At 45.5% G+C, this 23,944-nt stretch overlaps 1 protein-coding gene and 1 pseudogene across 7 annotated transcripts in view; both read left to right on the plus strand.

Annotated features, from left to right (window-relative positions):
- Window positions 1-23,944, plus strand: part of LOC111185022 (kinesin-like protein KIF16B) — a 300,702-nt gene that overhangs the window by 65,628 nt on the left and 211,130 nt on the right. The window lies entirely within an intron of this gene.
- On the plus strand, window positions 4-23,491 carry LOC149747447 (phosphoethanolamine/phosphocholine phosphatase pseudogene; annotated as a pseudogene).

A 23,944-nucleotide genomic window follows, 5' to 3' on the forward strand; every position in this document is an offset into this window, starting at 1 on the left:
TAAAACTTCTTTTCTTTCTCCCTCAAAAATGGCGATTGTGTGCTTTGCTTTAAGGTAAGATCAGTGGAATTGATTAGTGACTTTTGGGAGGTTGGGACTCTGGTTTGATTTTGAAGAAAAGGGAAAGCGAGCTATTAGTCATTAAAAGCTGTGTGTTTAGGGGTAATGCTATACTTAAGGTATTTGCTCTCACTTGTGGAGTTTTTCCGTTTTTGAGTCAGCACATACTAAATTCCATCTAATATTCAAGGGCACCCACTTTGCCTTTCTGCTTTTGTTAAACCCAATATAAAAGCAATATGTTAAATAAAAAAAAATACTTCTCATGGCAGTATTGTGGAATATGTGTGCATAGCATGGCTAGACTTCAGAAATTTCTCAACTAGTAATTTCCTATTGGAATTTTTTTCCGTATGTCTCAAAGGCTAGGCAGTGATGGTCTGCATTCTTGGCAAGATTCATGGTGAAAAGATGTCAGTAATGGCCTCCGAGTTTCATACTCTGTGCTTCAAAATACACGTTTCTTTGCGGTCCCATTTTTTGCTGAGGTGGTAGGAAACTCGTGTCATCCGTGGAGGGTCAGCCACGTTAGGTTTGAGGTTCAGACTGGAATTTTATGCTTTGATAGCGTCTGTCTGTCCTTACACATGAGAGAAGGCGATTCAGAGGTGATTGGTGAATCTTGGGTTTGCTTTTGAGGTCTGTTGAGGTAAAACTTTCCCAAAGGACGGAATCTCCCTTGAATATTGGCGAGGCTGGATAGATGAGGTTTAGCTATGTGTCTTGGCAGAAGCCTGACTTGGACGCCGTTCACGTGAAGAGGGGGCACCTGGTGACCGTTTCACAGGGGAGACTTTTGAAGACCTGGAGTAGCCATTGAGTTACTCTCTCTGAGAGTGGGGTCAGCATTATATTATGTAAAGTTTCCTTGTACCATTTAGGCAAGCTGGCCTGCTCTGGGGGCTAAAAAGCTTACTTCTCATGAGTGGGGTTGAGCTGCAGTCCTCGGTGGCCATGGGTCATGATTGGTCCTGGAGCTATTCTTTCCAGTTGCAGAAAGCCCTGCAGTAAGTGAGGCTTCTGCGTCCAAACTTTTCTTTCCTCCTGATGATGATGATGATAATGTTGTGTTATTTTGAGGTACTTTCTCAGCGTTTGTTTTTTTGAGAGGTTTTCATGCAGGAAACTGAGCAAAGACTTCAGTTGCATTTCTGAAGAGTCAGGTGGGGAATAAGCACCAGCAAAGATGTGACTGTTTTCATCGTTTATGTTGCATCAACTTGGAGGAAGTAGTGCTGCAGCCCCAGACTTATGTAGCCCAGCTGTTGGACCGTTCAAGGCACCACGTATACTTTCCTCAGCAAATTTGCCAGAAAGGGAGGACTGAAATCTGCTGCACGTAAGGAAAGGAGAAATCTAGTAGCTAGCTGTTTGAAAAGCCATTAGTATATAGTGCCTTTTAGCACAGAAGGCGATGCTGCAGTGAATGCAGATTGCAGCCCATCTGCCTGGTCTCGCCTTGTCACCGTGGTGTAGGGGTTTTACAACAGCCTTGCAGAGCTATCCACACTGAGTCACCATGGTGAACCCCTGAACTTTTGCTCATAATGTTATTCCGGGCCTGGAAACGAAATCCTTCAATTCCAATTCCGTTTTTCATAAATCTTACTATTTTTATTTTGTATAACGTCTGAGATGAGAATAGAGAGGTGTTATGTGCTAGGTGTTAAAGGTTATGGGAAAGGCTAATGAAATTTCAGATTTTTCCCTTCGTTTGAGCTGGCAAGCCCTTTGTAGATTTCTCTGCTGGGATCTGTGTTTTAAATCTGGACTTGTTTTCTGCTCACATTTGGTATTTTAAGAGCTGTCTTCATCTCCTATTGGAAGACAGTGCCTGAGGCCTGAGGGGAAGAAGAGAGCTACTCAAATGTTTTTGAAAACATTCTTTGGAAATCGATGGGGAAAGGGATTGTTTTTCGATGAGTTTGTATCTGTGTGGTTTGTGTGATTCCCGTATTTTTGCTGTCTGACTTCTCCTTCATCAGCTCTTGTTCCAGTAATGCTGCATAGAACCCACTCCAACCCAGCGGCTTCGGACAACATTTATTTTCCCTCGCTCACATGCACGTTGGCTGGGGGTCGGCTGGGCTGGTCTGGCTGGGCTTGGATCCCGGCTATGGGCGGCTTCCAGGTCTGTCTCTCATTCTGTTGGACTGGGTGGTTGTCCAGAATGTGACTTATGGTCACGGCCCAGGTAGAAGCAGGTGGGCCTGGTCTTGCAAGCACATTTCAAGCCTCTGCTTGTATCATGGCCAAAGCAAGTCACTTGGCTGAACAGAAAGTCACAGGTTAAGAAGTGTATTTCACCCTTGAAAGGGCCGCGGCAAGGGTGTAAGCGTATAATCCTGCTTTGAGATCAGTGGTTTAACCGACACAGGCCCCTGTTAAAATACAGATCTTTAAATTCTGGGAACTTGCTCCTCTACTGCATTTGCCCATGTTGTAGAGACAGGCTCAGTGAAGCGGTAAATTCCCAGGATTATCTTCATCATCAGGGCTTGGTCGTTTACTCTGCAGCTATATCATCCCTTCCAAGCCCCAAATCCTGAACATCCAAGGAGAGACCTCTGGGGGGAAGACTGAGAGCGAGACCGTCCAGGGGACAGAAGGGAGGTGCAGGGATACTTCGGTGCCTGTTGGCACAGTGAGAGCCTGCCTTGTTGCTTTTTCTTGCCCGAGCTGTTAGAGGCTCAGAAGCCAAGGAGTGACTTTGTTCCCTTGTTTGTGATCTGCTCTGTGGCTTTCCTTGCTGGGGCTGAGTGAAGGCCTAGGCGTGTTGAGTGGGGTGGAGGAGGGGTGAAAGGCGCTCGGACAAGAGGTGCCGTCTGGGGGCTTCCCTGGTGGCGCAGTGGTTGAGAGTCCGCCTGCCGATGCAGGGGACACGGGTTCGTGCCCCGGTCCGGGAATATCCCACATGCTGTGGAGCGGCTAGGCCCGTGAGCCATGGCCGCTGAGCCTGCACGTCCGGAGCCTGTGCTCCGCAACGGGAGAGGCCACAACAGTGAGAGGCCCGTGTACCGCAAAACAAACAAACAAACAAAAAGAGGTGCCGGCTGTTTGCAGCCGGGCTGGTGGCGCCGTGGTGATGACGCACGTGCCTCGGGCTTTGATCTGCCAGCTCTGTCTCAGGCTTCAGGTCTCTTTCTGAGTCACTGGTGGGTTGTGACACTTACCCACAGTGTCACACATCCTTGTCCCCAGCTTGGAAGTTGGGCGGATGGCAACCTGTTCGTTATACCCAGGTCACAAGAGGTGATAAATTGCTCGGGGTTACGATATAAGTAGCTAATGACAGTGGAAAGTGTGTTCATCTTGAGGAGACCTTTCTTAGGCAGGTAGGTAATGTGGGCTCTATTATCGTCTACAGTCTACGCTGTGTATGCACTCTCTTGCCCCTTAATCTACCTTCCTCATTTTCATTAATCTCCATTTCTATAAATTAAAGTTCAGACTCCCTTGCCTGGCCCCCAGGGGCACTGAGCTCCTTCTTGGCTCCGCGTGTCCCATCACAGCTCTGTCCACGCCGCGCTCCTGGGCCCCCGCCCCTCCCGGCCAGGTGTCTCACTGGTCCCTGTGCGCACTGGGTGTTGGGTTTCTGGGGGTCTCTTGGCCTTTGCCTATGTTGCTCCATCATTTGAGATGCTCCCTTCTCTACGATTCCACCATGAAGGTCTCTCTGGTCACTCTTCTCTCCCACTTACCGGATAGAATGATTTTGTTTTCCTCTGGCTTTTGTAAAGGCATTTTGTTCTGCCTTTGTCACAGCATTCATCATAATCGGAATTTGGTGGTCTTAGTTTCTCCCTCTAAACAGGAGCAGAATCTGGGCAGGGACTGTCTCTTGATCGTTCTGTGAACCAGCTCCTAGAACTCCGCTTCTCACAGAGCAGGCATACGGTGAAAACTTACTGGATTAAAGTAGTAACAAGGAAAAAACCCAAAACCTTTATATTAGTTTGCTAGTGCTGTCAAAACAAAACATCACAGACTGGGTGGCTTAAACAGCAGACATTTATTTGCTCACAGTCCTGGAGGCTAGAAGTCAAAGATCAAGGTGCCGGTAGGGTTGCTTTGCCCTGAAGCCTCCCTCTCTCCTTGGCTAGTGGATGCTGCCTGCTCTCTGGGCCCTCACGTGGCCTTTTCTCTGTGTGCCTGTAGCCCTGGTCGCCCTCTGTGTCCTAATCTCCTCTTCTTATAAGGACATTGGTCAGATTGGATTAGGGCTCAGCCTAATGGCTTCTTTTTAACATAAGTACCTCTTTAAAGGCTGTATCTCCAAATGTAGTCACATCCTGAGATCCTGGGGCTTAGGGCTTCAACATGTGAACTTTAGGGGGACACGTTTCAGCCCATAACAACCTTGAACCGCGCAAACCTGATGAGGCGGTGGGAAAAGTAACACGGGGTGTTGTGCAGGCAGCGGTCTTGCCCTGGTGATGCTCCTGCCTGTACATTCCGTCCTGTTTGTCTCACTCCTATTTGAAAGGCTTGTATATGACTGTGTATTTTTCATTCTTGGAAGGAATGTGGCTGCATTCCTTTTGATTATAGACTAGTCTTTCATTTGGGTCAGTTAGACCTTTGCTGCTCAGTGTGTGGTTCCTGCACCAGCAGCGTCAGCATCACCTGTGAGCTGGTTAGAATTGCAAGTTCTCAGGCCCCACTGCAGACTTCCTAAGTCAGAATCTGTATTTTAATAAGATGCCCAGGTGATGGGTCTGCACCTTATGGTTTGAGCGCAGGACCTGAAAAGCTGAGGAAGGAAAGGTGGGGCCGTCTTGGGCTCCTTTGCCCTCATTTCCGTTTTTCCCCTTCTTCTCTGCCCTGTCTGGTGGAGAGCTGACGGGGTGGACTGCCCTTTCCTGAGTGGGACTCACTGTGGGAGGGTTGGAGGGAGAAACCAGACCTTGTCTGCACCGTTTTCCTGCAGAATCCACACGGCCCATCCCTGGTGTGGTGCTGCCTGGTGATGCAGCCCTGGCTTCCAGAAACACCTTCTCCCCTGTCCCTCCTACTAGGGGTGATGCTGGTTTCCTTATCAGTTTGCGGGTGGCCTCACCATCCCCGCTGGCTTCCCAGCTCTTCCTTTAGTCGAGTAACCAGTCCCCTGTCTTAAAGCCCCCGGGATGTAAATGCCTGGTATTTCTGCCTGATACCGGAGTCTGCACCCCATCTCCTGCCTGGCACTGCCAGCTGCTCAGAACCTGTGTTAACGGTCCTCTTCTTTTCGGTCTGTCTTTCTAGTGTCTTAGACTGCTACCCCAGTGTGTTTTTCATCCTGCTGAATTTGTCTTAAGCTGTGATAACTTTGGGGTCTTGGAACTTAATGTTGTGATAAATCCGGCTTCTACTAGGCCTGGGGTCCGTGCATTCCCGAAGCCTTTGTGTCGGCTCTCCTTTCCCATGGCTTCAATGTGGCGCTGACTGCTCAGTGTTTGAAGTGGTTTATAAAGTGGCTACTTAATACCCCTTAATGTCCCTTTTGGCCTGACTTTTTATAGATCCCGTATGTCTTATTGCTGATGAATTGTTTCAAGTCATGAGGAGTCCCTCGATTCTTTGTCCTCTCACTCTCACCCCACCCCACCCCACCCTGTATGCACCTTTTTCGTTTGTCCACTCTGGACATGTTTTGGTTTCTCTGTTCTAGCATTTTCTAAATGATTAAAATGAAACCCTCAGAGATATGTTACCTGACTTCCAAATAACTCCTTGAACTCTGCACTGCAGGATAAATCACAGCGCGTGTGGACCTCAGGGGGCAGCTCTCCGGCGTCTGACAGGTGGTGCAGCAGAAGGGACCGGGGCTCTGTGCAGGGTCTGTCTAGAGCCTGGCTGCCGTGTGGTGCTCGGAGCCCCGAGACCGCGCTCTGTTGAATCCCCCAGCATTGGTTATTCTGCTCAGTTTTTAATGAATAGGGTCTCTTCCTTACTGAAAACACATCCTTTGATTACTCTAGTGCTTGACTTGCTTTTGTGTTTTCATGGCTCTGCACGGGGTATCTGACTGTGGTTTGGCATGGGGCGGGGGGCTGGGGTGAGGAAGCAGGCTGCCCACAGGCAGAGGCTGTCACTGGAGAGGCTGGTCCTGGAAAAGTGAGCGATTTCTGCAAGTAGAAGTTGAATTAAAGTGTTGGGTTTTTTTCCCAGACATTAATTAAATGCCTTGTTTTTCTTACGGTAAACAATACTGAGTTGAATTTGGAGGATGGCGCGTATTTGAATCTACGTGATGATGGGATCCTAATGCAAGTGATTTCCTCTTAAATTGTGCTGGTGTTTTACCGTCCCTTCTCTGGGGAGCAGAAGAGGCAGGTTACTACAGGCCCCTGGCAGGAGTGGGTCACACATTGATGGAAGAAATTTTTTTTTTACTTTTTCAGAATGTTTTGACTAATAAGAAATAGAGTAAAATGAAATTGGAATCCTTTACTGGCGTCAGATTTTCTGAGCTCGAATTTCATGGAGAGGCATACTTGAAACCAACTTATTTCTGTTTTATGGTAGAATCAATTAGCTGAACTTTTGTCTCTGGAAGATTATGGCATCCTATAAAACAAGTTTTTCCTGCTGTCTGCAGTTTTCCATTTTGTGGAGGGGACGTGTGTTGGGGAGTGTGTGATGGATTTGGAAGCAGCACTGATACCTGGGGTGGCTGCTCAGCCGGTCAGGTCTGTGGGCCTCTGGGCTCCTGCTGCCCAGGGTACTGGGTACTCTGGTTTCTAGGTAACTTACAGACAAAGTGATGGAGAGGTGACACTTTTTGTGGCCTGTGTCTCCTTTAGGATCAGTTAATCTTAACCTCCTCTTGGTACAAGAATTGAACCTGCGGGTAGCTCGAGGATAGAATTCTATTTATGGACATTGATTTGCTCAGATTTTGGATTAAGGAGGAGATGTCTCCTCCTTAGTGACCCAGCCATGGGGCACCTTCCTTATTAGCAACCATTTGGGCATTTGATGGTTCAAAATTCTGACCTAAGACAGTCACGCATACTGTTTCTAGCTTTATGAGAAATTTTTTGTTTCCCTGCTTTCTTTAATGCTCGGACTAATGTGAATGACTCCGTGTCTGTCTGAACAGAAGTCACCGTCAGTATCCCCATGTGCAAAGCCCTTTGTCTGTTTGTCATGCATTCACACATACTGTCTCGTTGGCTGGTTCTTGATCTGAAGCACGAGGAAGAAGATGTTATCGTACTTGATATAGTACGCAGTTGTTAATTTGTTGACCTCTCATTAAAGTTAGACTGTGGCTGTTAATTTCCATCAGACTGTGTGTTCTCCTCTTTGTAAAGTTCTGCTCTTGCAGCTGTTTTTTAAGATGAAAGGCGAAATAATAACATTCGTTGTTCTCTGAAACTGGGGTTTGATAATTAATAGGGGAGATGACTGTCGGCACTACGGCACTGGAGGTCGATGGAGAACGTGGCCGGGTCAGAGGCTAAGCGAGCTGCTCCCAGAACCAGCTCTGATGCTGTTAATAACGCCAAGCCTACCTTATTTTCCATGGCAGTTTTCGTCTTGAACGAGCTGCTCATAAATAAAGGTATTGCAAGTATAGGTTGGTTCTTACTTTTGAATAGCGTTTCTGGAGCAGTAAGGCTCAGAAATAAGTCAAATGCGCCCCGTTAAATGTTGGAACCGTGCGATAAATTATTTTGAATTCATATGGGATTTTCCTTCTGATCTTTTGCAGTGAGTTGTATACGCTGACAGGCTCCTACTGCATATTTGTTGCCACGGCCAGGGAGAAGAAGATTGCCTGGTCATATGGAAGTATGCTTTATGTGCACCTGAACTCACTGCGGGTGCTAGACTGTAGGAACTTGGTTTCGTTGTCAAGAAAGCTTAAAAAGCGACCATTTCATGGTGCAATCAGTTTATTGTTCACGTCCCCCAGGAACATACTTAACTCACCTTGGAGCAGTCCTGAGAGTCGTGAGTTCGGAGAGGAGTGGGTGGAGGTAGAGAGAGCTGGGAGCGAGGCGCTCGTCCTTTGCCCGCCTGGTCTGATGACTTGTGTCTGTGTGTATTCTGACAGACACAACATGCACAGCATGTCTGTGCATATTCGGTCCCTTTCTGTGTCTCAGAGCCTCATTGTAAGATGCAGATGGTAATGGTACCTGTCCTATGAGGTGAGAACAGTGTCCGTAGTCAGTGTTATAAGCATTATAGTAATGTTAGCCCGTTTTTCCTTCTTCTTTCTTATTGAGATATTACTGACTCCTAACATTATATTAGTTTCAGGTGTACAGCATAACGGTTCACTATTTGTATATTTTGTGACGTGATCACCACAATAAGTCTGGTTAACATTCTTTAGCATAATTACATTTCTTTTCTTGTGATGAGAACTTTTAAGATCTACTGTCGTAGCAACGTTCAAATAATGCAATAAGTATTATTAACTATAGTCACCATACTGTACAGTGCATCCTCAGGACTTTATTTTGTAACTGGAAGTCTGTACCTTTTGACCACATTCACCCATTTCATTTCATACACTGTCCCCTCTGGCAACCACCAAACCACCAATCTGTTCTCTGTATCTGTGAGCTCAGGTTTTTTTAGATTTAACATACAATTGACCATTTTTCTTACTTGTTTCATTTTCTCCAAATCCATCCTCTTACATGTGAAACTGGATTGACAGTAATATATGTCTTCTCAATTGGTCAGAAAAGCCAGAACTTGTGTATATGCAAACTTTTAAAAGTATAGTTTTATGCAGCTACAACAGGGCATTACTCATAAGACATTTTATCATGTGGTATTTTATGTTTGTTAATTTTGAATAACAGAAAACCCAATTCCAAACTGGCTTAAATGGTAGAAGAGGAGTGGTCAGGCGGTAGGGTAGAAATTAGGCATGGTTTGACCAGGGCACTGGCTCTGGTTCTCTGGGACTGTTCTTGGTTTTGCCTTTTTGGTGTAATGACTTCATCTTCAGGCTCTCAGAATGGCCAAGTGAGAGCAGCAATTATAGCTTTATATTTACCCATCACACCATCTAGTTTCAGAGTCTGGGTTTCAGAGTCTCCAGCAAAGTTCTGAGCTTTGCACTTATTGGTTGATGCATTTGTGAACCGATCCCTGGGGCCTGGTGCTGACTGGCTTAGGCCTGGGTTATCTCCACTAATCACCTTGATAAGAGAATAGATTATGCTGATTGCTTGAGACAACCACCTTTGAGCTGGACTGAGGTCAGGCCCATTCACTGCAGCTGCTGTGCACCGTGGGGTGGGCTGGGGCAGGCGAATCTTGGTGACACCATCCGCGTTTTCTGCTGGACGTAGAACCTGGTCACTTACTGTAATGTGGAATATATTAAAGGCAAACAGAAGATGCAACTTAGTTGAAGTGTTCTTTTATTTCTTAAGAGAAAATATTTTCAAACACTTCCTTTATGACTCCGAAGTCCTGTATTCAAGTGGAAGACTATGTGAAAGGGCCCCTGAGTATCTGTACCATGGTGGGAACATTCCATACAGGAGAAATCGCTCTTCTCTGGTGTTAGAATTGAAGGATGGCACACAATGAATTCCACATATTTAAACACATTTCTCTTCCCTTTTTCAGGTTGATTATGTGATTTAAAATGAGCTCTGAATGAGCATCTGTTCTCTTCTTCAGCTTTTTGTATGTGGCTTTGAATTTGGCCTAATTTCCCGTTGACCCCTTTAGCTTGATGCTTCCCAGCCCAGTCTGCCTAGCAGCAGTTGCTATGAGTGGCGAGTTGGCACTGCCCTCCATTTGTAGCACAACAGCAGGTTTTAGGAGATTACTGTTCCTTAGCATCCGGGTTGATTTTGCCTTTGCGTCATTGAAGGATGACCATCGTTTCTCTTAACTCCGGGCAGTAGAACTCCAAGTCTCTTAGCAAAAGTGGTGGTTTTAAGAAGTATGTATCTGTAAGACAGGACCATTAGCAATGGGCAGCAACTGAAAAGCAAATATGGAGCTAGGTTGCATGTGAATATTTATTATCAGGATATTCTGATACTTGCAAGGGGGGGGATGGTTATAGATTTCTACTGTCTTATGTAATACTTTGTAGCGCCAGCTTTACCAGATAAAAACAGCCTTCCTGAGCAAGTCATCTGTGTGTAAGAGGAGTGGTTTCCAAACAGCTGTGATTTCTCCTTGAAAGAATCTAACAACACAGATATCACCAAAGATGCTCATTTTCTTCTAGATCCAGTCTACTCTATATTAATGAATTATATTTAAGCCTTTCTTGTCCTTGCTATTAAAGTAAAAATTACACTGGCATTTCCAGCAGATTGGGGGACTGAAATGAAGCAACAGAACTTGCTATGATCTTTCAGTTGCTAAGTCCAGTTTCTCATCCAAAGCAACCTAAATACCAGTTATTCTGCACGTCACGCAAGTTGATTTTCCATACGGAAGTGGTTTCCACTCAGAATACCTTGCGGGCCTTTTTAAAAGACCATCTTCTGGGCTCTGCAGTGTCGTGGAAGGAGAGATGTTGGAGATGGTACCCCCAAATCTCTATTTTTAAACAAGTGCCCTGAGCCTCACAGGAGTTGCGACCCACAGGCCTAGGCGTGTGGAAGATTATCCCCTGAAGCACATCTCGACACGTGTATCGCATGGGTGAGGGCTCCCAGGAAAAAATGGCACACGTAAGTTCTTGCAGGGTTTTGTAGTCCCCGAATTGCACACTCATGCAGGCATATGGAGACATTGGGGGATGCTATTTGAACATAAATTTCAGCTGAACAGATTATTTGTTGTTAAATAGGGTGGTTTGTTCACAGGACCTTTTAAAAAGCTATTTGCGTTTATTTTTTTAAATTGAGGCTCAGCATACACAAAGTGTGCACATTTGAAGTGTGCAACTTGGTGAACTTGTAAAAGAGCACACGTCTGAAGTGTCCAGCTCATGAGCTGTCATCTGTGTGTGCACCCCTGTAACCCACACCCAGGTTGAGATACAGAATATTTCCTACTCCCCAGAGGTTCCCTCTTGTCCCTCCCTAGTCAGTTACTTCCTGTCCTCCTCTCCCAGAGATGTTCTGACAACTGTTACGTAGACGAGTTTTGCCTTCCTGAGTTCCTGCAGTATGTCCTATGTTCGTTTCTGGCTTCTTCTGTGCAGCCTGTTGTCTTTAAGATTCATCCTTGCCGTGTTTAGCAGTAGTTTCCTCTTTATTATGGGACTATACCATGTTCTTTTTATCCATTCTCCTGCTGGTTAGCTCCATTTGGGTTCGTATCTCCAATCTTTTGGTTATTATGAATAGCGCTTCTAGGAACATACTGGAACATGTTTTGTTGGATGTGTGCATTCACTGGGCCCCCTGCCCCAGTGGATCAGGTCTGGACTCAGCAGGAGCACCTTTCTCCCCGCCCACCCTCCTCCTGCCCCCAATCCACAAACAGCAGATGTTTGCCTTTAGTCTGTGTGGGTACCTCATGTAATGTTTGTTTTTTCTGTTGTCATCTGGATCTGGTCTAACTGGGTAGGTAACACAAATTCTGATTTCTGTAGATTTTTAGAATGACAATTTTGAAGGTCTTCAGTGAGCTGAATACATTCTTTGTGGGTTTTTTTCCCTGCAAGTCCTCTTTTCTCACAGCTAGGTATTTAATGGTTTGTTTTCTGTAAATCTGTTGTAGTATGTCTGGTTTTCCTTTGCCAGACTCTGAGGTAGAGACATGTTTAAATTGTTTTTGGACCCCCTCAAACTGCCTTGCATTTAATAATTAATATTGATAATATTGATAGGGATAATAGTGGGTAATATTAAATGCACTCTTCCTGTGTGCCAGGCATTGTTCTAAGCCAGCACTGTTTAATAGAAATGTAGTGCAAGCCACATATGGGAATTCAAATTTTCTAATAGCCACATTTAAAAAGAAACAGTTGAAATTAATTTTAACAGTACATTTTATTTAACCCATTATATGAAAAATTTACGATTTTGACAGATAATCAATATAAAAATTATTAGTAAGGAACATAATTTTTTAAAATCTTTGACGTGGCGTGAAGTTTACATTTACAGTGCCTCTCAATTCAGTGCTAAATTTGCATTGGATACAATTGATCTGTATTTTGATTTTGTTAAATTTACAGTTGAAAAGTAGATTCTCACTGCAATGTATGTTCCAAACATGTGTAAAAGTTTTCCAGTCACTTAATTGAGTGCAGTTTAAAATTTAAATGAATGAGTTGTTAGCCACATCTCAAGTGTTTGATAGCCACACACACGCACAGTTTTAAGTGTCATTCTGCTCAGCAGCCTTATGCAGGGGGAATATATATTTTTTCACTTTATAGACAAGGAAACTGAGGCCCAGAGGGCACTCAGTTAAGGAAGGAATGGGTGAGGGTCAGAATTTGAACCCTGTCTCAAAGTTTGCTTGTGTCCCCACTATGCTGTCTAGTTCTTAATTGTTCCAAACTGACCTCACTTTTTTTTTCATGTTCTAATTCATTGGCTTTTTTTTTTTTTTTTTTGTCTTTCTCTGACCGTTGTCTTTTTGGCTTTTTCATGTTTTAAAGATTGATGAAAAAAAGTTGTCTGAAAAAGTGAGCCTGAATTTGCCGTGAATTTGGTTGTTCATTGGTGTTTTAAAAACCAGCATGGCTGGTGGCCACTGTTGAAGCACCATCTGCTCTGTTATCTCTATAAATGTCAAGACACGATTTGCTTTCTCTAAAGTAAAATCTCAGGTTTCCTTCTGCATTTTGTAACGCTCTTTCTTTAATCACGACTCTGATGTGTTTTATTTCCACCAAGGTTGTGCGTAGTCATTTCTTCTGCCTTGGCTCGTTTCTAGCCTTTTTCTTAAGCCAAGAGTCATGGTTATTTCCCTGGGTATAATTTTTTTTTCCTGATGTGTTATTAGCTTTGTTCTTATATTAATGATTTCTCTGAGCATATTTCAGGTTCTTTTTTTTTTTTTTTGAACTGTATCCAACCGGCTGTGTGTTCCTGTCTACCTTTGTAGGTAATATTTTACTTCATATGAGACTGGCTTTTATACAGTTGTTCTATTGCCCTCTACTACAATGATGGTTGTTTATAAAACAGAGATCTGAAATGTGCTCTTTGGCGAGGAAAAGTGGTCCAGATGTGCAAAGTGTTATTTTTTTGAGTGCTACATACGAGGAAAGGAGGTGCAGTTCTGGTTTTGCTGTATTTCATCCACAGTCAGTGTGCCATGTTCCCAGTTTCTCCAAGATTGCCTTCTCCTCCCCTTTTTTTGAGGTTCCCCTTCTCCTGTCTGTGGATGTCCTGTGCACCTGTCACCTTTCACTGCTTATCTCGTTTGAATGAAATGGATAAAAGCTGTGTCCTTTCTTGAGTTCTTACCCATTCTGAGTGGTTGCACAATTCATTCTTTTGAAATATCTTGACTATTTTATAATTAGTTAAGTTGTCTTAACTGAGGTGACGCGGCTTTTACACTTGGATTTATCCCTAACTAGTTGTGTGACTTTGACCGAATTATTCTCTCTCTCTCTCTGTGTGTCTCATTTTTTTCAGTCATGACCAGGTGGGCTGGTGAGGTGAGCTCTCAGATTTCCTTCTGTTTGAGACGGTTGTGGGTTCTTTCTCAGGAGGCTGCATGGAATTATCCCTGTGGGTCCCCCTATCTTGGGCTTGGGTCCCAGATGGCTTCCTTTTGGTCCCTTGCTGCAGGACTTCTTTTGTTTTGGACCACTCTTCCTTTGTGAACGTGCCCTGAGAGTTGTTCTCAGTTCGGGCATTTATGTATCACATACGTATGGCACGTTACACAAATCGTTTGTCCTGCTTGATGGATTTTCATAAACTGAATGCACCCATATGCCCCATGTCTGGGGGAAGAAACAGAACGTTATCAGCCCCTGGGTGTCCCTGCTGTGCCCCCTTCTAGTCATTCCTCCCTCCAAGGAAGATGTCTGGCTTGACTCTAAAAGCATAGCTTGGTTTATCCTGCTTTCAAACTTTATACATATGGAACCATACAGAACGTATTTTTTAGGTGACTGGCTTCATTTGTTCTGCATTGTGTTTGTGAGATCCGTCTATGTTTTTTGCAAAGTTGTGTTTATTTTCATTGTTGCATAGTATTATATAATGTGGTTGTATCACAGTTTATTCATTCTACTCTTTGAATTTGGGTTGTTTCCTGGTTTGGGCTGTTAGAAATAGTGCTTCTGTGAACCTTCCTGTATGTACTGTGAGCGAATGTACATGTTTCTGATGGGTGTATGCCTAGAAGAATTACTGGGTCAATAGAGCGGGTGTCCGCTCCTCTTTAGTAGGTACTGAAAATAGTTTTCCAAAGTCGTTGTACCATTCGCATTCCCACCTGCCACGTGTGAGGGTTCCATCTCCTCCCCAACATTTGCTGTTTTCTGTCCTTTTTTTTTTTTGCCATTTTTGTTGGGTGTGCAGTGGTGTCACATGGTGGTTCTGTTTTGAATTTCCTGATGGTATAAAAAACAAACCTTATTACCATTATTTTTAATTAGCCTCTTTCCCAAATGACTTCTCCTTGGACGTTGTCATCAAGTGAGTTGTCCCGTGTTTCCTCTCCTCTGTCACTGGGCGCTGCTCCAGCCTTCTCCAGCTCCCCTCACGTTGTCTGTGCGTAGACTTCCTCCCCACAACCCTATCCTGGAGAGCCGTCACTCACTCGTCCTGGAGACCCGTCACTCTCTCTTCCTGGACAGCTGTCACTCACTCGTCCTGGAGAGCCGTCACTCACTTGTCCTGGAGAGCCGTCACACTCATCCTGGAGAGCTGTCACTCACTCAGACACCAGCTCATCACAAATGCTGTGGGGCGGGGTGTGTGGGGGGGGTCCCTCCTGAGATACTTGGGGGATACCAGTGCAGTGATCAGAAATAGACCCAAACCTGGTGGGTCTTTAGGGTTCAACTCCCCTCATTTCCTGTCTTTGTGGAGTTTGACTACTCCTTCTCCTGGTCTCCTCACCCCTGAGGTCTCTTTTCAGCTCTTCTATGACAGAGCTGTTACTTTTAGCTAGGTCAGCATCCTTTCTGCAAAGTTAGAGAGTAATAACCATAATTGTAGTAGGAAACTCCAGGCAGATTTTAAATTTCTTAGATCTCCTTCCTCATCTTAGAAAGCCTTTTCGATAAACATTCCCTGTAAACTAAACAAAGACCTCGACTGGGGGACGGGGAAGTGGAGGGAACGGCCCAGATGCACATCATTCAGGGCCCCTCAGGACTGGAGGGACTCGTGAGAGCTGGAGCCCAGAAATCTGGGGGTGGATAAGACACGGTGTCCCCTCCGATTTCTGTAAGCACCCCTTGCTCCATCCTGCGACCAAATACCTCAGCTAGCCCCTCTGCGCACTCTTTACACTCCAGACTCAGCGGGGATGGACCTCGGCAGCTGCCGCTCCCCACCCTGCAGGAGAAGCTCAGAGGTCCTGTCCCCCTTTCCTCTGAGGGACTCTTTTTGGTGACCACAGAAGGATTTGATCACTCAGGACAAAGCTAGCAGAGGAGCTCTGGACGATGGCTGGAGGTCAACGGCCCCTACAGGTGGTGCCCAGGGTGATCTACTGACAATAAGCGGGTGTTTTCCAGTTGCTGGGCTCCGATGCCTGTCTAGGGACAGCGGGATGGCTGCGCAGGGCACGCCGCGCGCTTCCTCCTGACCTTTGACTTTGACGAGACTATCATGGACGAAAACAGCGACAACTCCATCGTGCGCGCTGCGCTGGACCAGCGGCTGCCTGAGAGCCTGCGTGCCACCTACCGCGAGGGCTTCTACAACTAGTACATGCAGCGCGTCTTCCAGTACCTTGGCGAGCAGGGCGTGCGGCCGCGGGACCTGCGTGCCATCTACGAGGCCATCCCCTTGTCGCCCGGCATGGGCGAGCTGCTGTAGTTTGTGGCCAGGCAAGGTGCCCGCTTTGAGGTCATTCTCATCTCAGACGCCAGCACTTTTGGCGTGGAGAGGGCGCTGCGTGCCGCCGGCCACCACGGCCTGTTCTGCCACATCTTCAGCAGCCCGTCGGGGCCCGATGCTCGGGTGCTGCTCCACGCGCACAGCTGCGCTCACTGCCCCGCCAACATGTGCAAGCACAGGGTGCTCAGCGACTACCTGTGCGAGCCGGCCCACGACGGCATGCACTTCGAGTGCCTTTTCTACGTGGGCGACGGTGCCAACGACTTCTGCCCCATGGGGCTGTTGGCAGGAGGCCACGTGGCCTTCCTGCGCCACGGCTACCCCATGCCCCACCTTATCCAGGAGGCGCAGAAGGCCGAGGCCAGCTCCTTCCGCGCCAGGGTGGTGCCCTGGGAAACCGCCACCGAAGTGCGCCTCCGTCTGCAACAGGTGCTGAAGACGTGCCGAGGACGTGGCCTGCAGGGGGCACCGCGGCAGGGAGGGGGTAAAGGGGGGTGGGGGTCGGGAAAGACAAACCTAGCTTTATTACCCCCTTTCCCTTTCGCTTTGGTTGGACCCTCCGGGGATTTCCGGAATCCTAGGTTCGTCCACTTGCGGGGACAGGAGGAGGGAGTTCGGAGCTGTCCCCATCTATGCAGTTAACCCAGGTCGGCAGCTGCCTTCCCCTGTTCCACTGCAAGCAGATTCCGGAGTCTGGCCACACCCGGGTGGTGCGCATACCTGAACAGGTGGCAGTGTTTCCAAAAACCTTGTCCTCGCAGCTGGGAGGAAGGGGTTCCCCGGCAGGGTAGAGAAGGAACATCTCCTGCTGCGTTGGGTTAACTGTTGCCTTGGGCTGCATGGCCTCCCTCCCCCAGTCTTCTGTCAAGGGGGCCCGGGTCCCGAAATCTCCACCGCCCCCCTTCCCCCACACCAGACTCCCTGCGGAGGGAAGCCGGCGCTCTCTGCCCATGGTCCCAGGCCTAGATCTTGCTTTACCTGCTGTGACCCTACACTGCGCTCCTTGCCTCCCTTCCCCCACCCCCACCCTGTCAGCATCCCCACAGGAAAAAAAGCCAGAGGGAACAGACACCTCCTGGGGTGGAATGAGGTAGCGCACTGTCCGGGCCTCGCGTCTGGCCAGCCAGGGACCTCACAGAGCCCGAAGATGTCTCCTCGCACCCCAGCCTCATCTATGCAGCAAGAACCAGGGACTTAACCAAAGTTTCCCCACCGACTGGGCCCTCCGAGTCCCCCTCCTCCCGTATGCAACAGAAAGCCATGATGTTTTAAAGCAGAGCCAGTGGAAATCCAAGGCCCTCCTGCCTCTTGGTGTTTCAGAGCTATAAAGGAGGTGAAGGGGCAGAAAATTTTAAAAAAACCCAAAAAACCTAAACTTATTCTGGTAGCAAAAATTCACTTGATCAGAATGTGAATATCCGGGTTTAGTGACAAAAGCCCACTTAAATTGCGTGATTTCTGAAAAATCTTAATTAAAAGGCTTCAGGCAATCCTTATGGTTTAGAAAGTACAAGGTCCTAGTGAATGTGGTTTAATGTCTTTGATCAAGTTCAGGGGCCATCATCTAAACATCCTAGAGATCTTTGTATACTCCACACTGATTTCAATGACAGATCTCCTTTGTTGAGTCTTAGTACTGAGTTCCTCAAAGTGCTGTGTCATTGTGTGTGGTTTAATTTTAAAAAACACTCAAAGAGATCTTAAAGGTCATCTTGTTCACAGAACACAGAATGTTAGAACAAGGGGCTCAGGAAGGAATTTAGGTGAAACTCTTCCCTCATCCTACAGAAGAAAAACTTTTTTTCTTAAATGAGGAAATTGAAGCCAAGAGAAATTGAGTTGGTCTTTAAGTTCTAGAGGTAGAACCCAGGGCTAGATCCTGTTTTTTCCTCCTAATCCAGTGCTCTTTAATTATCTTACTTATCTTATAAAATGGTTTCCAAATGCCTAGATCTTAATTCCAGAATGGTGCTTTACTTTGATAAAGAGAATGTGGCTGGCCCGCATCTTCTAGAATATAATTTTAATATGTAAAATCTGGAGACAAGATTTAGCCCACGGCATGTTTAAATCAGCAAGCCATCCTATAATGGGTTTCATCTGTATTTAAATTATTTTCCTTCAGAGATTTTTGAAGTTGGTTTTGAATAAATGGCTTGTATTTATTGTTATATTAAGCCAGAGTTCTTTTTGGTTAAATTTAAAAGGAGTCTTTTAATGTCTGCAGAATCTCCTTACATACTAGGCTAATATTGGTAAATAAAGCTACATTTGCATTTAAAACAAAAAATTGGAGAACAGAGGGATTTCTTCTCCTCAAACAATTGTATCTTCTCAATGGGTTAACCTTATGAGATATTTTAAATTTGGAGTTACAAGACAGTTGACAACTGGCAATTCCAGTTGTGGAAAAAACCATATGTTTTTGAGTTATGCATATTCTGATTTTATAGTATGCGGTTAATGTGATAATTGGAAGGAATATTGTGCTCCAGGGTGCATTTCAGTTTCTCAGCACTAGATGTCACTGGAGATGGAAGAACCAGCCCTCCTCCCCTCTTTTAATTCCAGGGTCCTTGGTAGTGAATTCGTCTGAAAGGACTTGGCAGGTATTGCTAAGTGTACTGGGGCCTGGGTACTGATTTCTGGATGCTGAATCTGTGAGAGGTAAATGGTGAAGAATTCAGTAGAAGAAACGTCTTCTTGCAGCCACCTTGAGAATTGATGTTGAAAGATGTAAATATGTCCCCTCACGTTTTTGGAGGTTCTTTTCTCATTAAAAAAAAAAATTAATTGATTTTATTTTTTTATTTTTGGCTGCATTAGGTCTTCGTTGCTGTGCAGGGGCTTTCTCTGGTTGCGGCGAGCTGGGGCTACTCTTCTTTGCGGTGCGTGGGCTTCTCATTATGGTGGCTTCTCTTGCTGCAAAGCATGGGCTCTAGGCGTGCGGGCTTCAGTAGTTGTGGCACGTGGGCTCAGTAGTTGTGGCTTGTGGGCTCTAGAGTGCAGGCTCAGTAGTTGTGGCTCACGGGCTTAGTTGCTCCGCGGCATGTGGGATCTTCCCGGATCAGGGCTCGAACCCGTGTCCCCTGCATTGGCAGGCGGATTCCTAACCACTGAGCCACCAGGGAAGTCCTCTTTTCTCAGTTTTTAAAATACTTTTTTCCAAAGTTGCCTCAAATACCTGGGTAATATCTTACAGGTAAAAGATTTTTCTTAATCTGGGTGTTAGGTGGTCATTTTGATTAGCTTGCATTAGAAAGTGTTGTCACTTATTTGTATTTATTTATTTGTTTGCTTATATTTGCCCTTTAAAAGACTTTTCTTCTTTTACCTCGAGTTTTCCTGATTTTCAGCTCTAGAAGTTCTTAAGAAAATGAAAATCTACAACTCCTTGCTTCTCTTTTTATCATCAGTTGTACATTTGATCATATTTACTCTAGGAAAGTAACCTTGACCCTTGGTATAGTGGACACAGCTTTCTCTTCCTTGGTTTCTGCTGGTTTGTGGACCCAAGAACCTTGATAGATAATCAGAATGAATTTTCTCCCAGCTCATTCCTTATTTTTGTAGAAACAGGGAGAAGGAGGCATTGCCATCCTTAGTGGCTGAGAGACAGTAGAGAATAACAGTTAAGGACTTGAACTCTGGAACCCGACTGCGTGGAATCCAGTGCCAGCCCGGCCAGTTGCTGGCTGTGTGACCTTGGGCAACTTCCTCAGCCTCACAGTGCTTCAGCTTCCTCGTCTGTGAAAGGGAGATAACAGTACCTGTCTCATCGGGTTGTTATGAGGATTAAATGAGGTTTTTGTGAAAGCATTGAAAGCAGTGCTTGGCAAATAAGGTTCTTAGGGCTTGTTAAATAACGAACTTTAGTTTCAGACACTCTGTGGGCACTTTTATAAATGCTAAATAATCTAAAGGATATCCAGTTTAGCTAGGGAGGGAAGAAGAAAAATCTTTTTTTCTCTTAGAAAAGAACTAGGGACAGGCTGTGATGGCCTTGTTGTCACTTTGTCCATTCGTTGGACATTTGTGAGCACCTGCTTGGTGAGAGAGATTGTGTGAACATGAATAAGATACTTTCCATCTGGTGGGGAAACCAAACTTGAAACAAATAATGAAATCAGTTGTTGTAGGTTCTCGGTTAATAAGACTTAACTGTATCAGGGATGCATTTGGCTGCAGATAACAGCACCCGGAGTGCAGAGAAAAGGTGCCTTAAGCCAGTTAAGGGTTGTCCTTTCTCCCCTCGTTGGACGAGAACTACACAGCTGGGCTGCTGGTGGCAAGGGTTCAGTGGTTCGCCCAGAGCTGAGGTCTGTGTAATTCCCTTGGTCTTTCTCTCAATGGTTTCAAGACAGTTTCTGCAACCACGTAATCGCGTGTGAGATTTAGTCAAGAGGCCTGGGAAGGGCAATGGGGCGTATGTTAGCAGAGTTTATCCCTGTTTCCAGCCCTGCTCAACAGCTTTGGCTTATATCTCATCGTGGAGCTGTGCTGCACGGCCCCTTCTGGCTGCAAGGAAGGCTGGGAATGGTTTCCTCAGCTGGTACCCCTGCTGTCCCGAACAAAAGTGGGATTTTGTTCAGGAGGAAGAAAGGGAAAACAGAAGGTGGTTTTGACTGAAGGCACTTGCTACGTGCCGGCCACTGTTCGAAGCACTGTGTTCTGAGGATGGCTGTTTGGCTCTAAGTCAAATGTCCTTTTTCAGTTTTGTGTCCAGAATTTGTGAAAACCTGTAGCCTAAATGGATTCCTTAGAACAAAAGCGCTTTTTTATTCTTTTTAGGTTGCTTTTTGGTCTTTTGCTATTAAAATGGTGAAAAGTTTCCTGCTAAAACCCTGTTGTCTTAGAAGATAGTTGCATTCTGAAAAATGAGTGATGTGTAGTTTCTCAGAACCTGGATTCATCTCTGTCCATTGAGTACTGATATTGGGTTGTGGTTAGGTTCTAAGGTTGGCCCTCCAAAGTCTGTTTAGCTCGGGGAACGAGGTAGCAATTCATTGGAATCTTGTAACAATTCTGCCATGTGAATGCTTGTTGTCCTATGACAGCAAATGGGGACTGGAGTCGATAAGGAGCTCATCACACAGCTAGTAAGTGACCAGGCCGGCCAGAAATCAGTCTTAGGATTGGTGCAGACACGAAGGAGGGCTTGGTCAACAGGTCAAGCCTTCTGGGAGATGGTAGTGAGGATGCCAGAAAGGGTTCAGAGAGGAGTTGACCTTGTAGCCAGCGTAGAACTGAGTTGCCGTTGGGAGTCCTGGGTTGGGGTGATAAAGGCTTTCTGGTGGCTGGAGCTCAGAGGAAGCCATTACCCTGGGGAATCGGGGTTTTCAGGGAAACTGAGTAGGCTTGGAGCAAGGGGGTTGGGGGTATGGGGGTGCCAAGGCTGGAGAAAGAGCACGTGTCAGATCATGGTGGACTGAATTTCCCCCTTTAAAGCTCTTACAGCTTCTTTATTGCTTCAGGAAAAATACTCAGAGCTCATTTCAATTCTGAACATATATTCTGAAGACATTTTTCCAGTTTAGTTTCATTATCTGAACCATCACTGTGTCTTTTGAAGTGTCTAAGTAGTATATTGAAATCTCTTATTCATTTCTCTCATTTCACATTGAATTAATGGCATAGAATATTCAAAACGGGTGGGGCCTTAGAGCCAGTCTTCTCCAACCTTTCTGTACCGTGGTTGGGAGCGTCTGGCACCTGAACACAGGGAGTCAGTGTCCGAGTTTAGGTCAGAAGATAATAATCTGTTTATCCAGCGCGCCTTCCACCCGAGCAGTACTTCCTGATGTGTTTTCCCTGGTCCCCGTGTATGTCCCTTACAGGACACTGATGTTGGGTTAATTGTTTGCAGTTATGTATTTAACAAGTGTCCTCCCTGGCTTCTGGTTCTAGTCCTTAGTTGAGTTCTTGACACAAAGCAGACGCTCAGGAGCTGTTTGTTGATAGACTGCTCCAGTGTTGATGCGGTTCCTTGAGAGAGGGAAAAACCCTTGTTCAAATAAGTGTGGGCAATACTGGATTAAACAAAATTAAACAGGCTTGTTTATAGCAGTTTGGGAGAGCCTTGTGTCTGTGGCTCTAAGGAGGGGCTGCTCACTTCAGACTCACTGTGTTCTGAGGATGGCTGTTTGGCTCTAAGCCAGGTGTCCTTTTTCAGTTTTGTGTCCAGAATTTACAAAAACCTGTAGCCTTAATGGATTCCTTAGAACAAAAGCGCTTTTTTATTCTTTTTAGGTTGCCTTTTGCTCTTAAAATGGTGAAAAGTTTTCTGCTAAAACCCTGTTGTCTTAGAAGATAGTTGCATTCTGAAAAATGAGTGATGTGTAGTTTCTCAGAACCTGGACTCGTCTCTGTCCATCGAGTATTGATATTCGGTTGCGGTTAGGTTCTAAGGTTGGCCCTCCAAAGTCTGTTTAGCTCAGGGAATGAGGTGCCAAGATGCTGACTTAGCCAGTCCTTAGAGGGGGGATCAGCGCAGTGATGGCACATAGAATAGGTCAGCAGCGGCCGAGTCAGTGGACTGGTGGCCAGTCGGCTGAGGGATTCTGGCTCCATCCAGAGTGTCAGGAGCAAATGGTGTGACGTTATCATGGGAATGTTGGTGATACTGCAGTACCTGTCATATGATGGGATTCAGGAAATGTTTCCGCAGAGTGTGTGGGAGTCCCTCTGTTCCAGAGATTGGCTTTGGCCCTTTACCTTTGTACCAGTGCTTATGTAACATTAGGGTTACGTTATCCTCCCAGCTCCCACTCAGTAGAGCTCGGTGGTTTAGAGCATCTGCTCTGAGCCAGTGAGTTTGGGGTTGAACCCTGGCTTGGCCACTTGGGACTTTGGCCAATTCCTTAATCTTGATAAGCCTCAGCTTCCTCCTTAAAGTGGGGATAATAATCATTTTTACCTCACTGGAGTAAAACATGTATAGAGGTAGTCTGCACAACTGCTTTGCACAGTGTCTACAAGAGAGGTTGGCGAATTTCCTGTAAAGAACCAGATAGTGAATATTTTAGGAACCGTATGCATATTACTAAGTGAAAGAAGCCACTCTGAAGACTACATACTACAAGATTCCAACTATATGGCCTCCGGAAAAGGTAAAACTATGGACACAGTGAAAAGATCAGTGGTTGTCAGAGGTTAAGTTGGGGGGAAGGAAGGATGAACATGCAGAACACAGAAGGTTTTTAGGACAGTGAAGCTATTCTACGATGAGACACACGTCAAAGGCCGTAGAACGTATGACACCAAGAGTGCAGATAGCTTTTCGCAGTAATGGCTGATCCTCTAATTCTCTTGACATTGTCTTTCCTAGAGCAGAAGTTTTTCATTTTAATGAAGCCCAGCTTGGCGATGATTTCTTTCATTGATTTTGCCTTTGGTGTTGTATCTAAAAAGTTATCACCACGCCAGAAGTCATGTAGGGTTTATCCCATTTTGTCTTCTAGGAGTTTTATAGTTCTGTGTTTTACTTTTAGATCTGTGGCCCATTTTGGTTTAATTTTTGTGAAACATTCCTGCACGCTGTCTACTTTCTTTGTTGAAGCCCTTAGCTTATTTTTTTAAAATTTATTTTATTGAAGTATAGTTGATTTACGATGTTAATTTCTGCTCTACAGCAAAGTGATTCAGTTATAGATATATACTTTCTTTTTCATATTCTTTTCCATTATGGTTTATTACAGGATGTTGAATATAGTTCCCTATATTCAACACACCTATAAACAACAACCTTGTTGTTTATCCATCCTATGTATACTAGTTTGCATCTGCTAATCCCAACCTCCCAATCCATCCCTCCCCGCTACCCTCCCGCCCCTTTGGCAACCACAAGTCTGTTCTCTATGTCTGTGAGTCTGTTTCTGTTTCATAGGTAAGTTCATTTGTGTCATATTTTAGATTCCACATGTAAGTGATATCATATGGTATTTGTCTCTTTCTGACTTACTTCACTTGGT

The sequence above is a fragment of the Delphinapterus leucas genome, chromosome 15 (genome assembly GCF_059928025.1).
Source record: "Delphinapterus leucas isolate spDelLeu-1000000601 "Yukka" chromosome 15, BTC_Dleu_Yukka2, whole genome shotgun sequence".
NCBI classification, from domain to species: Eukaryota; Metazoa; Chordata; class Mammalia; order Artiodactyla; family Monodontidae; genus Delphinapterus; species Delphinapterus leucas.